The 17,082-nt window shown below is 38.9% G+C and overlaps 1 non-coding gene across 1 annotated transcript; it reads right to left on the bottom strand.

Annotated features, from left to right (window-relative positions):
• Nucleotides 1–2,265: 2,265 nt before the first annotated feature.
• Nucleotides 2,266–2,372, bottom strand: LOC142175575 (small nucleolar RNA R71). The gene has a single exon (XR_012704684.1). It is a non-coding gene; the product is annotated as a small nucleolar RNA R71 (small nucleolar RNA).
• Nucleotides 2,373–17,082: the final 14,710 nt, after the last annotated feature.

Genomic DNA, 17,082 nt, shown 5'->3' on the forward strand with positions numbered 1-17,082 from the left:
TAAATTAACAATGTGAGAAGTTATCGAGTAGGATATTAGGGCAAAGAGTGTTTTCTACGAACATTCATTTTCTTATATGGTAATTGATGTTCATAGGTACTCAATCTTCGGTAATCACAGAACTCACTTTTTTTTTTTTTTTTGTACTTTCACCACCAAGATCACTTTTTAATTAGAATACAGATGTGCGGCTATAATTCCATATTTTAGTACATTAATTACCTTACATTTTAGGAGCTTTAATGTTAAATTATACTTTATTTGTGCGTAATGGAGTCTATTTTATGTGTAGGTGAATTGGAGATGAAAGTAGAGCAAAAGGAATAATTAAAGTCTAAAGCATGCTCGAAAACAGTTGAAAAGAAGAAAGAAAGAAGTGAGCAGCGGATAAATGAGAAAGTTGGCGAAGCAAGATTAATAACTCGCGTGGGAGCTGGCTGGGCGAGCCTTTTAGCTCGCGTGGGAGCAGGCTAGGCGAGGCAGGACGCGAGGTCCACCTCACGTTAAGGCTGGCGACGCCAGGTCTGGGGCTAGGTATTACTCGCGTGAAGCCTCGCGAGGCGAGGTCTGAGGTGCGCACACTCCGAACTTTGAAGGCTTATTTCGTCTTCTGGTTTGACTAGGACTTGGCCTATGTCGTTTAGGTCTTTTCCTACACATATAAATAGACATAAAACGCCATTTTTGAAGAAGTTTTGGAACCAGAAGCAAGGATAGCTCGTGAAACAACCGTTGGGAGTTAGAATGATTGATTTCTACATCCTTTCATCTTTACTTGTAATTTAATTATGCAAAACATCTGGGATATTGTTACTATGAGTATGAGTAGCTAATCTCCTAATCTAGGGTTTGATGGAACCTATTGGAGAATGATTTTCCTATTACGTTAATATAGATTTGGATCTCTATTTGTTCAACTATATTATTATTATTGTTGATTGAAGGGCCCTCAATCAACTATGCCTATTTAGTATGTATTACTCGACAGAGAGTGCATATTTAGGTAATTGTTGAATAACATCACTCCTAACGTATATGAGGGATCAATACGGAGGGTTTAAAGGTGGGATTAGGGATAACGAAACCTTGGTGCGATCCGAGTGAGCCGTACTTAATGCCAGCTAGCGTAATTCGGGAGAACATGTCAAGTAAATTATGGTAGTTACTCGAGAGAGAATTACAACACTCAGAGCGTTCATGATCGGTAGAGAAGACTTAGACAAATTTATAGAAAACATAGCGGAAAGGATTCCGAAAATAGGGGAAATCATAATCTTAGATCATTCCAATTCTTGTCTACAACCCATTCGTAGTTAGTTAATTAATTATTGCATTTTTATTACGTGATATTTAGTTAGTAAACATCAAATTTGTTACTTAAATATTTCTGAAGATTGATTGCGTGAATTTGTGCGAGTCTTGTAGTTGTGTTTAACAGGTTAATTTCCTGTGTGATTTGACTCCGGACTTATTAACCGGAATATATTTGCAATGACCGCTTAGTCCTTTTTATAAGGCATAGTTGGGTGTGATCAAATTTTGGCGCCATTGCCGGAGAATTAACGGTGTTATTAATCGCAGCTAAAAGAATTGCTAAAATTCTTAGTGTAGTCAATTTTCTTCATTGTAAACCAAATACATTGAAATTCTAACGTTTGTAGTCTTGGGTGCTACATGTGCATATCTAGAAACTCCTCACGAATTGGTGAATTTTTTGAAGCATTATCAGATCCTGAGAAAGTTTTCAAGGCACTGAATCATGCAAACAAGAAGGGCAAATAGCAACAGAACTCAACAGAACAAATCGAACCAGACATGGATGACGGAGTAGAAAATTCAAACAACAGAAACAATGAGAATGACCCAAACAATCAGGGTGTGGTGTCTCTTGTGCCAGAAGCAGCATTGTATGATTGGGCACAACCCACCACCAAAAATCTGGCAACCGCAATTGCAGTCCCTCAGATACAAGCAGAATCATTTCAAATCACAAATAACATGCTACATTTGTTACAGAACAAGGGACTGATCTTAGGGTCATACATTGAAGATCCTCAGCAGCATCTGAAGAATTTTCTGTCGATATGTGTCACGCAAAGGCAACCTAATGTGACACCGGAAGCAATAAAGTTGTTATTGTTTTCATTCTCGGTGACAGGAGAAGCTCAGACTTGGCTTAATTCACTCCCTATAAACTCCATCACTACTTGTAAGGAATTAGTCAAGCAATTTTTGAACAAGTTCTACCCATACAATAAGAATGCCAAACAAATTGATGATATATTGAGCTTCAGGCAGAGACCAACAGAAACACTACAAGAAACGTGGGATAGGTTCAAGGGTATGCTCGTTAAATATCCACATCATGGCATTCCAGATCAGATGTTAGGGCAGAGGTTTTACATGTGACTGGCAGGCGACTTAAAGGCCAATGTTGATGCTTCAGCAGGTGGAGCATTTTTGAGCAAAACATTTAGAGAATGCAAGATCCTACTTGACAAAATGGCCCAAAACTCAGGATGGATGACAAGAGACTCTACGATCACTCCTGTATATCATTTAGTGGCTTTGGACCCAAACAACTTCATAGCTGAAAATATGGCCACTCTAATGACGGAAATGAGTATCCTCACCAAAAGGATCGATGAATCATGCCAAAAGAAGCAGATACACATAGTTGACGTGACTAATGAGGGCTTATGCACACCATGCATTAGCCAACCATATGTATGCTCGTGGAGTGCATAAGGTGACAACCAGAACTATCAGGAAGATATGAACTTTGTGGCCAACTATGGGGGACAGAGGCAAGGTGGTCAAAATTGGGGGCAGCGGAATCAACAATATAGCCCAGCACAGGAGCAGTACAATAATAGCAATAATCCTGGAGCTATGCGACAACAGGGTTAAGTTGTGCCTTACCAAAGGCAACAGGGCTGTAACCAGCAAAATCAGCAGCAAGCTTATCAACAGCCTCAACAACAACAGATAGTGAGACAAGATGATGGGTTTGCTGAACTTAAAGGAATGTTGCAACAACTGATTGGGTCCAATGGAAAAATGCAAGAGAGAGTGCATTCGCATGAATCAGCGATAAAGGGCATTGAGATTCAATTAGGAAAGATTTTGATGGCTCTAAATAATCGTCCCCAAGGGACGCTACCTGCAGACACACAAGTCAATCCAAAAGAGCAGGGCCCAAAATAGCTTATGGCAGTGAGTCTAAAAAATGGTGGAGACCTAGACCTGGAGCAAGAAATTGCTCGCAAAAGCCGACCTACTGAAACACTTGTGCCAGTATCCATTGAGATAGATGATTCAACAAGGTTAACTAAGGTGACGGTACAACATGCACAAGAGAGCACAAGAAAAGAAAAAGAGGTTGTGAAGGAGACTGAGGTAGCACAAGAAACGATAGTAGAAGCAGTGCCTGAGCAAAATAAAACTCTCATCACAGGATGGAAGCGACCTCCAGCACCATTTCCACAGAGATTGGCCAAATATCAGAAGGATGAGCAGTATAAGAAACTCATGGAGATGTTGAAACAAATTTATGTGAACATTCCACTGATTGACGCTTTGCGGGAGATGCCTGGGTATGCCAAAATGATGAAAGATTTAATGTCTCGCAAATTTGACTTCCAAGACCTTTCCACTATTACATTGACCCAAACCTGTAGTGCATTCATGACGAGACTCATAGCTGAGAAGTTACCAGACCTAGGGAGTTTAACAGTCCTATGCACGAAAGGCAACTATGCTTTTGCTAAAGCATTGTGTGATTTGGGGGCAAGCATAAACTTGATGCCCTTGGCTATCTACAAAAGGTTAGGCATTGGAAGAGAAAGACCCACATCCATGCTACTACAACTAGCCGACAGGACAGTGAAGAGGCCATCAGGTATCCTTGATGATGTATTAGTAAAGGTTGGGAAGTTTGTGTTCCCAACAGATTTTGTCATTCTGGACTGCCGGGTTGACAAGGAGATTCCCATAATTTTGGGAAGACCATTCTTGGCCACTAGGAGAGCTTTAATTGATTGTGAAACTGGAGAGCTCAAAATAATACTACATGATGAAGAGATAACATTCAATGTGCAGAAATCTATGCGGCGACCAAGTGAATTTGCTAACTTCTCTCTAATAGAAGCTATGGATGTAATTTTGGAGGAGGAAAATGAGACCTTGAACGCTAAAGACCCTCTAGCAGCCTGTCTCGTGAACTTAGATGAAGCAAATTGAGAGGACTTGGTGGAGTGGGTACTGGCTCTTGAAGGCCAAGGGTTTTGGAAAAGAGAGCTCGAATTTGAGCCTTTACACTTAGAAGAAAGGAAAACTCCTCCAGCTAAGCCATCGATAGAAGAGCCACCAAAGTTGGAACTGAAGCCACTACCACCTCATCTCAAGTATGCTTTCTTAGGACCTAACTCAACTTTACCTGTTATTATCTCATCTGGTTTGTTAGATGTGCAGAAAGAACAGTTTTTTCAAGTATTGATTGAGTGCAAAAATGCAATTGGTTGGACCATTGCAGACATTAAGGGTATCAGCTCAGCTTTCTGTATGCATAAGATTCTACTGGAAGATGGCCACAAACCTTCTAGAGAACATCAAAGAAGGCTGAACCCCAACATGAAAGAAGTTGTAAAAAAGGAGGTGATAAAGTGGTTAGATGCGGGGATCATTTTCCCCACCTCCGATAGCAACTAGATCAGCCCAGTCCAATGTGTTCCAAATAAAGATGGGATGACTGTAGTGCAAAACGATAACAACGAGTTGATATCAACAAGAACAGTCACGGGATGGCGAATTTGTATAGACTACAGAAGATTGAACAAGGCCACCCGAAAAGACCATTTTCCCTTGTCGTTCATTGATCAAATGCTAGATAGACTGGTTGGGAGGTCCCCCTTTTGTTTTCTAGATGGATACTCGAGGTATAATCAGATATCCATTGCTCCGGAAGATAGAGATAAAACGTCATTCACCTGTCCATATGGCGTCTACGCTTTCCAGAGAATGTTGTTCGGCCTATGCAATGCACCTGCCACATTTCAAAGGTGCATGATGGCCATCTTCACAGATATGGTAGAGGACATAATGAAGGTCTTTATGGATGATTTCTCAGTGGTGGGATACTCATTCGATGATTGCCTAAATAATTTGAAAAGATTACTGAAAAGATGTGTGGAGACTAATCTGGTGCTCAACTGGGAAAAGTGCCATTTCATGGTACATGAAAGTATAGTCTTGGGTCACCTAGTGTCGAGTAAGGGCATTGAGGTAGATCGTGCAAAGGTTGATGTGATAGAAAAGCTTCCACCACCCACTTCCGTCAAATCAATAAGAAGTTTTCTTGGCCACACTGGTTTCTATAGACGGTTTATAAAAGACTTCTCCAAAATTGCTAACCCCTTGTGTAAATTTCTTGAAAAAGATCACCCTTTTTTTGTTTTCTGATGACTGCAGGGTAGCTTTTGAGAAATTGAAGAAGAGGCTGGTGACAACACCTATCATAGTTGCACCCGAATGGGGGAAACCATTTGAGTTGATATGTGATGCGAGCGACTATGCTGTGGGAGCAATTCTTGGGCAGCGAAAAGATAAAGTCATGCATACAATATACTACACAAGTAGAACTTTGAGTGGTGCCCAACTAAATTACATAGTGACCTCGAAGGAGATGCTAGCAGTGGTGTTCTCATTTGACAAATTCAGGTCATAACTTATAGGCTCGAAGGTAATTATTTATACTGACCATGCTTCTCTCAGGTACCTAATTGAGAAGAAGGAGTCAAAGCCACGCTTGATTTGATGGGTGCTACTACTACACGAATTTGACTTGGAAATCCGTGACCGAAAGGGAACAGAGAACCAAGTGGTTGATCACTTGTCTAAGCTGGAAGGAGCCGAGAAGAAGTTTGAGGTGGAAGAGATTGTGGAGACTTTCCCGGATGAACAACTCTTAGCAACGAGCCTCAATGATACACCATGGTATGCAGATATTGCAAATTACCTGGCAAGCGGTATTGTTCCTTATGACTTGTCTTCTGTGCAAAAGAAAAAGTTTTTTCGTGATTGTCGCATATATTTCTGGGATAAACCATATCTGTTTAGGATTTGTCTTGATAACATGATCCGAAGATGCATTCCTAAGATAGATCAATCTTCTATTTTGCAGACATGCCATGCTTCACCGTATGGAGGACATTTTGGGGGCATAAGGACAACGGCTAAAGTGTTGGAGTCAGGTTTTTATTGGCCAACGTTGTTTAAAGATTCACATTTCTGGGTGAAACATTGTGATGAATGCCAACGGACGGGAATATTTCCCGTCGACATGAGATGCCCATGAACCCGATCCAAGAGGTAGAAGTATTTGATGTGTGGGGAATCGACTTTATGGGACTATATTTTAGCTCATACAATAACAAGTACATACTTGTAGCAGTGGACTATGTCTCGAAATGGGTAGAAGCCGTCGCACTTCCTACAAATGATGCGAAGGCAGTTATTAGTTTCCTGAGAAAGAACATTTTCACCCGATTTGGCACTCCAAGAGTTATCATCAGTGATGGGGGTACCCACTTCTGCAACCGAGCCTTTGAAAAGTTGTTGGAGAAATATGGCGTTCACTACAATGTTGACACTCCGTATCACCCACAAACGAGTAGGCAAGTTGAGGTGTCAAACAGAGAAATCAAGAGTGTTTTGACAAAAACTATAAATGCTACTCAGACTAATTGGGCAAGAAAATTGGATGATGCATTATGGGCTTACCGCACTGCATTCAAAACTCCGATTGGAATGTCACCGTATAAATTGTTGTTTGGAAAGGCATGTCACTTGCCGGTGGAGTTAGAGCATAAAGCCTTCTAGGCGTTACAACAATTAAATCTGGACGTGGATGCTGCTGGAACTGGTAGAGTCACAGAGTTGCATAAACTTGACGAGTTTCGGTACCATGATTTTGAGAGTACAAGGTTGTACAAGGAAAGAATGAAACTGGTGCACGACAAACATATTCTTGAGCAAAATTTTAAGCCGGGAGACAAGGTATTATTATTGAATTCGAGATTGAGGTTGTTTCCGGGCAAATTGAAGTCAAGATGGTCAGGACCATTTCGTGTGTTAGAGATTCACCCCACTAGAGCCATAGAGATTGCTACAGAAAATGACTCTCGCACGTTCAGAGTCAATGGGCACAGGTTAAAACATTATTTGGACATGGATGACACGAAAGTAGTGTCGGTGACTCATTTTCTAGAGCCACCAATGTTGAGTGAGCCTTAAGTCGATTGCATGTGTCGTGCTACAACGTTAAATCAGGCGCTTCATGGGAGGCAACCCATTGTAATGTTGTATTCGTCAAGCCGTGACATTAACTAAGGCACTTGTTGGGAGGGAACCCAATTCATAGTTGATTTTTAGTGTAGTTAGAATTTTTTTTTTGTTTTTAGGTACTAACATGTTTGTAGGTAATTTTAGCAAATCGTACAGTGCACTGCGTGTCGCCTGGTCCACAACAAATTGGGCCAGGTGTTAGGTCTCGCGTCGCCTGATGTAAAGCTCGCGTGGGAGCTCGCCTCGCGAGGGGTAATGCGAGGTGTATCTAGCATTAGAGCTCGCCTCGCAAGGGGTAAGGTGAGGCAGCGACCTCGCATCGCCAGGTAAGTGAAAATCTCGATTTATTTTAATCCCCTTTCCTTTATTTCTTTTAACCCTCTCCCTTAAAACCTAACCTAAAGCCCAAAATCTCACTACACACAGACGCTCAAACTTTATTGCCCAAAGATTCACTGCTTACACACTCACACAAGAAGAACACTGCAAAGCTCTCTCCCTCACAAACCCATTGAAGACAAGCAATCTTCTACTCTCTCCTTCAACTGCAACATCAATTCAAGGGCAATCCCTCATCTTAAATATCTAATGTATGATTTCTATCTCTATTCTTTGGAAATTTCGAGTTGGGTGAATGCATGACATAGGGCACACATTTTGGGGTTGTTCTTTATTGTAACAATGTGTTTGTGTGTCCCAACCCCATGAATCCAATAGGAATGGTGTTGTTTTTGTGTGAAAAGGTGGTAGCACGGAACTCCCAAGTCGATTTGGGAGGGTGAGGCAATCCCTCATCCCTACAAGCACTACCATGGCACTAGGGCATGCTAAGTGTTTGTCAGTATGCCTCAAAGGCATTCTCTGTCCCCATTGGAGCCCGAGTCTCCGGGATTGTAAGACTAGTGCTATGTAGTCGTGCACCACTTTAAAATCTTAAGTGTGGGGTGGTTCATCGATAGCCCAATGCTTTGAAATTGGAGGAAGTACCCATGTGTCCTTGCTTGATTCTCATGCTAAGTAAATATGAGGTGAAGTCTAAGTAACCTCGGAAATTATTGAAAAAGCATGTGTTAAACTCTTAAGTGTGGGGTGGCAAGACCATGTGTTGAAATGTTTCAATACAGCTTAAACTGATTAATGCTTACTTGTGTAGGAACGAATATGCCTCCAAGAAAAGATACTGGTAAAGGCAAAGCCACATCCACTGCTTCGTCTAAAGCTAAGGCTACTTTTGTGCCTCCCCCAAAGAAGAGAAAAGTGGGGGAAGCTACTTCTAGCCAAGGTGAAGGAATGCAAGCCATGGCAGCTATAGCAGCCACTCGTCCACAACCTCAAGGACAGCGGAAGTTTGGACTCAAAAGCATACCCCCACACACTAAGGATTGGTACCGGCGCTGTATGACAAAACATGTACATCCAGAAGCTGTTATTCATGAGCGTCGCCTGCAAGCCAAGGACCAAGCAATTTGGATAGGTATCAATAAGTTGGGGTTGAGTTATGTGTTCAAAAACACATGGAATATAAATCTCAATCTCGTTCGGGAATTCTATGTCGGGTTTGATCCAAAGGATACTGAACAGCTGGTGCCGATTCGTGGAAGGTTGATAGATTTTTCAGCCACGGCAATATGTAATTTCTTAAGTGCTCCGGATGTGCTTCAGGAGCCATTGGACTACTTCATCGTATGTCGTACATATCGAGAGCTGAGGCACACTTTTTGTGGTGCCAATTCGATGGCAGCTTGGGTTCGGGAAAAGAAAACAAATCGGCATAGGAAATTCCCCAAGAAGAAGATGAGGGCAGAGGCTCTAGTATGGTTGAAACTGATTAATTCACAGCTCCTACCTTGCAATCATGACACGCTCATTAGCCGTGAAAGGACGTGTGTGCTATATTTCCTCATGACGGGTCAGAGGGTAAATGTGGGTCATTTGATCTGCTACCAGATATCTCTAGTAAGAACGAGTAAGAGGATTGATCGAATATCTTTTGCAAATATCTTGACTCAGTTCTTAAGACATGAAGAGGTTGAGGAGGAGCCAGCGTTCGACCACATCATTGATCAGCCCCCTACGACAAACGGACATTACTAGCATCTGGGTGACGGAAGAGACTGCCATGCCATCATTGACAGGTGTCGAGTGCAATGCTCGTGATGATAGTTTTATGGCCCATCTATATGGGATGATAGATTTGCAGCTACGGATAGGGGGACGGCCAGCCACTATAAGACGGACATATTGGAGGAGCGGTTCCCGCTCAACGCTCATGCTCAGCAACTGGTTGGGCTAGGTGATGGATACAGACTCCCAGATGATGAGGATGGAAATATACCTGAGCAGTCCGAGGCCGAGCCAGAACAGTCTGATGATGAGGATAATGATGATGAGGAGGAGAAAGCACAAGATGAAGAGTGGGCAGCCTCAGAGGATGAGGGCGATGACGCAGCTTTGCCAGGGAGTTTTTCCTACACCCTACTCATTTCTTTTCTTGTTTTATCAGTTGTGTATGCACTGAGGACATTTCATGAAATAAGTGTGGGGTGGGGACTTGTAAATATTAGTTTTGTTTTTGTTATTTGTTTTTAGTTAGTGTCATCTAAAAATATTTTTTGAAAAATTGGACTCTTCCCGACGATGGATCTCCTAAACAGTTTTCTTGAGGGAATTAAGTCTAAAGAAAAACAAACAAAAAGATTTTCTTGTAGGTAGTGTAGTAATTTCCCTTTGGTTTTTCTTTGGGGCGCGGTTCTTTTCCAAGGGTTTTATTTGAACTAGGTGTAGTTAGTTTTAATTTTTAGGAGTAAACATTAGTGGGCTATGAATTGAATTGCAGCAATATCTCTTAACTTTGTTATGCCTTGAGAATAGTTAGTACTCTGGTTGTGATGCTTAGGCTCAGTTTTTGACTCTAGTATAAGTACCGTAAATCGTAGATTCTTAAATTTGCTTGACTGATTTGACTGGACTGTCGTGATAAAACCAATCTTGAGTGAGTTATGTACCATGTCGGTGTGAGGTTTGTATGTATTTAGTGCAATGCATTTGATGTCTACAACTTGCCCCGTGTGTGTGCAAAGCGAAATGGTAGTCTTGTTCAGTCTGGGAAGTGATATAGGCGTTTCTTTGTTGAGCCAGATATATAGAGTTTACCCGCCTGGATGTCATATAACGTAGTTAACCCCTTTGAGCCTATAATCATGTTTCTTTGGTAACCACATTACAAGTCATACCCCTTTGTTTGAATCGACCATATATTTGAACCTTGTCACCTCTCATGAGCACTTGAATTTGGATGAATTATGTAAAAGTTAAAGTGTGGGGTTGTGGTTTGGCTTTTGAGTGGAACAAATGAAATAAGGAGAAAGGTGCACCGATTGAAATAAAAGAAAAAGAAGAAGAAGAAAAAAAAATAGCTGTATTGTATAAAAAAAATAATTCTTGATGGTGGTGGCTAGTGATATACTTATGCTTAAAGAAGTATGGGGTAATATTGAATTGAAGTGAAGGTGGAATTCTGGTTTAACATAAGTATGGGTTGCAGTATTAAAGTTCTTAAGGGAGGTGTAGTCACTCATATCCAAATGTATCCTACCCGACCCGCAGCCGACAGTACAACCAATTAAAGTCCTACTTGATCCTAGACTGAATGAACTCGATTAGTAGAGTATTACACTACGGGCAAGCCTATGGTCCATCATGTATGGCATATGAATGTTATTTCTGAGAGCGAGTGAAATTTTCCTATATTGAGTTCCTACGTTTTTAAAATTCATTTTATGTGGAACTAAGCTCTTTGTTGGGTGAGGGCACGTGATTCATAAAGGAAAGGAAATGTCATTGGCCTCCATGTTAGAGTAAGTAAGTTAATTGTGAATAAGGCATGGTATTTATGGGTCGAATCTTGAGGTGAGGATGTTATACCTTTGTGCTTAGACTATTTTAAAGATTCTTGGTGTGATGAGTTAAATGAATTGCGTAAAAAGGTTGTTTCTATAAATGCAGTTTGATTGCTCGAGGACGAGCAATGTTTAAGTGTGGGGTATTGATGTGCGGCTATAATTCCATATTTTAGTACATTAATTACCTTGCATTTTAGGTGCTTTAATGTTAAATTACACTTTATTTGTGCGTAATGGAGTCTATTTTATGTGTAGGTGAATTGGAGATGAAAGTAGAGCAAAAGGAAAATTAAAGTCTAAAGTGTGCTCGAAAACAGTTAAAAAGAAGAAAGAAAGAAGTGAGCAGCGGATAAATGAGAAAGTTGGCGAAGCAAGCTTAATAGCTCGCGTGGGAGCTGGCTGGGCGAGCCTTTTAGCTCGCGTGGGAGCAGGCTAGGCGAGGCAGGATGCGAGTTCCATCTCACGTTAAGGCTGGCGACGCCAGGTCTGGGGCTAGGTATTGCTCGCGTGAAGCCTCGCGAGGCGAGGTCTGAGGCTCGCACACTCCGAACTTTGAAGGCTTATTTCGTCTCCTGGTTTGACTAGGACTTGGCCTATGTCATTTAGGTCTTTTCCTACACATATAAATAGACATAAAACGCCACTTTTGAAGAAGTTTTGGAACCGGAAGCAAGGATAGCTCGTGAAACAATCGTTGGGAGTTAGAATCATTAATTTTTACATCCTTTCATCTTTACTTTTAATTTAATTATGCAAAACATCTGGGATATTGTTACTATGAGTATGAGTAGCTAATCTCCTAATCTAGGGTTTGATGGAACCTATTGGAGGATGATTTTCCTATTACGTTAATATAGATTTAGCGTAGTATTTTCTCTATTTGTTCAACTATATTATTATTGTTGTTGATTGAAGGGCCCTCAATCAACTGTGCCTATTTAGTGTGTATTACTCGGGAGAGAGTGCATATTTAGGTAATTGTTGTACAACATTACTCCTAACGTATATGAGAGATCAATACGGAGGGTTTAAAGGAGGGATTAGGGATAACGAAATCTTGGTGCCATCCGAGTGAGCCGTACCTAATGCCAACTAGCGTAATTCGGAAGAATATGTCTAATAAATTGTGGTAGTTACTCGGGAGATAATTACAAAACTCAGAGCATTCATGATCGGTAGAGAAGACTTAGGCAAATTTATAAAAAAACGTAGCGGAAAGGATTCCGACAATAGGGGAAATCATAACCTTAGATCATTCCAATTCTTGTCTACAATCCGTTCGTAGCTAGTTAATTAATTATTGTATTTTTATTACGTGATATTTAGTTAGTAAACATTAAATTTGTTACTTAAATATTTCTGAAGATTGCTTGCGTGAATTTGTGCGAGTCTAGTAGCTGTGTTTAATAGGTTAATTCCCTGTGGGATTCGACTCCGGACTTATTAACCGGAATATATTTGCAACGACCGCTTAACCTTTTTATAAAGCATAGTTGGGCGTAATTAAATACATGGAAGAATTAATTAGAGATTGAAAATGACATTTTTTGTTGTATTATCATGTTTGGCCAAGACACAATAGTAATAACAAACAACTCATGCTGAAATCATGGATTGCAATGGCCAATGGTCCACCACGAGCGGATGTACAATTAAGCCTGTAGTTACGAGTAATGTTGTATCTATTCAATCCAGATAATTAATATAGTAGTATATTGTTTCAAAGAGTTGTTAAAAATTTATACTTAAATTAAATTCGTATTCAATTGAGGTAGCTCCACTTCTCCACATCTTCCTCTTTCCACTTTCAAATGATGCGGTAGAAACATCACTTAAATACAATCACAGGTAACGACATTAAACCAAGTTGAAAACTAATAAATAGTCACATGAAAATGTAACAATACTAAGTATTAATATTTCAACAGTAAGCAAAGGACAGAAAAATAAAAAATAAAATAAAAAAGGTCTTTGATACTTATTTGAATTTGAGATGAGAATGCGCATTTTACGAGAAAAATCATACTATAGATAATACCATGCAACTGAAATCTCAACAAAATAAAATCAAAATTTAAAAATATTTAATAATGAAAAAATTCCCAGCAACAAAGAAATTTTTTAAAATTATACTCTTAATTTTCTCATATAGGAAACTTTAGTAATTACCAGTATTCTCATGTTTTTATTGCATAAAAATAACGTATAATGAAAGAGAAGGAATATATAATTGCTTATTGCATTAAAATACTAATTATCTTCATATTTTATTATAAAATAATAAAAGAACTTCTCTCTTTATACTCTAAATGAATTCAATATTATAACTTAGTATTAAATATGATGTTATTTTGATTATCGGTAAAATACTAAATAGGAAAAATGTATTAAAATATCAAAGTAGAAAAGGATGTACACGAGATAGATATAACATAAGGATATTTATACCTAAATTACTATAAAATAAAATAGAATATCACTATTATATTTTGTAAAAATTATTCCAAACTTTGTATTTTATAAAAGAGCCCACCATTTATTATTTTGTAATAATGTTGTTTCGTCTTCTCGGTCATCTGATAGTGTATCATGTAGTTCATTATAAAAATAATAATTTTGTACCAAATTTATTATGTTCAGAACTATGGTTTGCGATAATCTATATTTATATCTATATTATTATAAAAACACGAATATAATGTTGGTTTACAAAAAATAACCTTATAATATTAAGAATAATAACTCACAATATATAATTGATATTGTGGTTAAGCCAAGTGACAAGCTATTAAAAAGCTACTTGGCATTCTTGAAGTGAGTTTAGGGGAGATTTTCAAATAAGAAAATAGAACTTATATGGAATCCCATTTAATGAAAATCTTAGTTTTTTTATTAAAAAAAAATAGTTTTGACTTTTATATGGCAACCTTCAATTCAATTTTGTTATGGATGTTTAATTGTTTCATATCCGGCTAAGTAGTTTCTTTTTTCCCGAAAAATATGAAAAAAAAAAAAGAAAAGGTAGGGATTTATTAAGATAATTAAAAGTTGTATCAATTTCCTATAAAGATGAAGATGTCATATAGAATACTATAATTATGGCAACAAAAATAAAAGAGAAGACAAATCCATCGAAACATTTATGAATATAAAAAACTATAGGAATTACGTTAACAAAAAGGAAGACGAATAAATAAATCTATATGAACTGTTAAAAAAATAAAAGAGTAAATTTCTCTTCCATACAGTAATAACAAAATTTTAAAATAAAATTAAAACTCAATATTCTATATTAAAAATGCCACATAATAATAAAAATAAGAGGTAAGTATAGAGATGCATTAAGCTATATGTTTAAGATTTATGTATTTTTTTGTTATGTGTAATAATAATAATAATAATAATAATAATAATAATAATAATAATAATAATAATAATAATAATAATAATAATAATAATAATAGTTTATATTCTTCTATCTATTTATAGCCAGTTTGGCCAAGCTGCAAAAATCAACTTATTTTGAGAAGTGCTTTTCTCAAAATTACTTTTGGTGAGAAGTAGTTTGTGTTTGGCTAATTAATTTGAAAATACTTCTGAGCAACAATTAGTGTTTGGCCAAGCTTTTAAAAACTACTTCTAAGTGTATTATTCTCAAAAATATTTTTCAAAAAAGTACTTTTGGAGAGAAGCTACTTTTTTCTGCTTCTTAAAAACTGCTTCTGACTCTCCTAAAAAGTTGTCACGACCCAAAATCCACTATGGGTCATGATGGCACCTAACGCCGCCGTCAGGCAAGTCAACGGTGCTTAATCAACTTAATTACTCATTTTATTACCTTCGAAATCATAAGTTTTAATAAGAACAATATTTGTAGTTTATATCTCAAACCCCGGTGTCACAAGTGCATGAGATATTTTCTAGGGAGTACAATAATAATACAACATCTGTCTAGGATATAAATGAGACAGGATAAAATAAATAGTACGATGGAGACTTCATGGACTGTGATGCGTAGCCTGGAATGCAACTCACCTAAAGTCTCCTCAACAGGTGCGCATACGCGCCAAGATGATCACCAAATGAACCTATTAGATCCTGCACATTTAGTACAGATGTGCAGCATGAGTACGTAAATTAATGCATACCCTGTAAGTATCTAGCCTAATCCCAGAGAAGTAGTGACGAGGGATCGACATCAACACTTACTAGAGGTCCAACAAGCAATATAATAAAATAATAAGCAGATGTGAAGCACAAACCCATAATAGGGTAAATCTGTAAGTTACCTAATTTTTTAAATATTTCTTTTAAAGTATGAATTTCTCAGTTTTGTATTCTACCTCGTGGAAGGATAATCTTATCAAGTTATCATGCGTTATATCGCTGGTAGTCCGAACGTTCACGAGATAATCTCGTGAATGTTCGGATTACCAGTGATATAACGCATGATTATGCCAAGGTTGTTCGGCCCGATCCAGAATAATGTGTATACTGCCGATGGTCGAGTGGCACAAATCATAGATGCATCTATTATACCGCTGAGACGTTCGGTCCACTCCACAAGAAAGGAAGGAAGTTATCGAATCACGAGACACATGCTTACAATACAGTACATGAGCAAAAAGTGAATATAATCTTTACCGTTTCTCAAATAACTAGCCAACAACTCAAGGTGATAAGGCTCGACCTAGTATACATATATTTATTTCTAAATAAATTTCAATTATAAGTTCAAGCAATCAAGCCAGCAGAATGAGTTCAAATAATTCAAATATTACATGATAAGGTCCTAAGTATACCCGGACATAGATATGTTTTAGCTACGTACGGACTCTCGTCACCTCGTGCGTACATATCACCCACAACTAGTATCACATAGCAATTACATCACATAGGGGGTAGTTTCCCCCTCACAAGGTTAGACAGGAGACTTACCTCGCTCCGAAGTTCCAAAACCGGCTCCAACGCCACTGTAACACTCAACTCCAAGACAAACGTTCCAAAACTAGTCAAACAACGTGCAAATAAATCGAAATATACTCCCATGCTTAAAATTTAACAATTTATAATAATTCCCAACTACGCTCAAAAAGTCAATAACGTCAATCCTCGGGCCCACGTGCCCGGATTCCAAAATATTTTGAAGATAAACTTTACCCATAACATTATGAACTCAAATATATGATTTATTCCCAATTCCATGTCCAATGTCGTGGTAAAAATCCAAAAATACCAATTTCTAGGTTTTCTCTTAAAATTCCACAATTTTCACATTTGTTCATGTATTTACAAGCCCAAATTCATATATTTAACTCACAACTTGTAGAAATTACTTATCTCATGATTGGCGATGAACATGGCGCTCCAAAAGCGCTCCCAGTCCGGCTCCCATGGAAGAAATGAAATGAAAATGAGCCAAACCCATGAAAGTCTTCTGCCCAGCGATTATCGCACCTACAGTCATTTGACCGATTCTGTGGTTCCGTAGGTGCGGCCAGAAACTCCGCTTCTGCGGTTCCCTTCAGGCCTATCCTCCTCCATATCTGCAGGTAGGCTTTCGCACTTGCGAAGGCGCACCTACGCTCGTTCCTCCGCTTCTGCGGAACTGCCTCCCCTTCCCCCATTTTGCTTCTGCGTCTAACAGCCCGCACCTGCGGGCTCGCAGGTGCGGCGTATTTTCTCGCACCGGCGAATCCAGACAACCTCACTCTCCCTCCACTTCTGCGACCCATTTGGCCGCTTCTGCGAGCTCGCACCTGTGGCCTTTTCCACGCAGGTGCGATTGCACCATATCTCAGCTACCTCAACAATTCTTCCAAACCCAAACTCGATC

The sequence above is a fragment of the Nicotiana tabacum genome, chromosome 21 (assembly GCF_000715075.1).
Source record: "Nicotiana tabacum cultivar K326 chromosome 21, ASM71507v2, whole genome shotgun sequence".
Lineage (NCBI taxonomy): Eukaryota > Viridiplantae > Streptophyta > Magnoliopsida > Solanales > Solanaceae > Nicotiana > Nicotiana tabacum.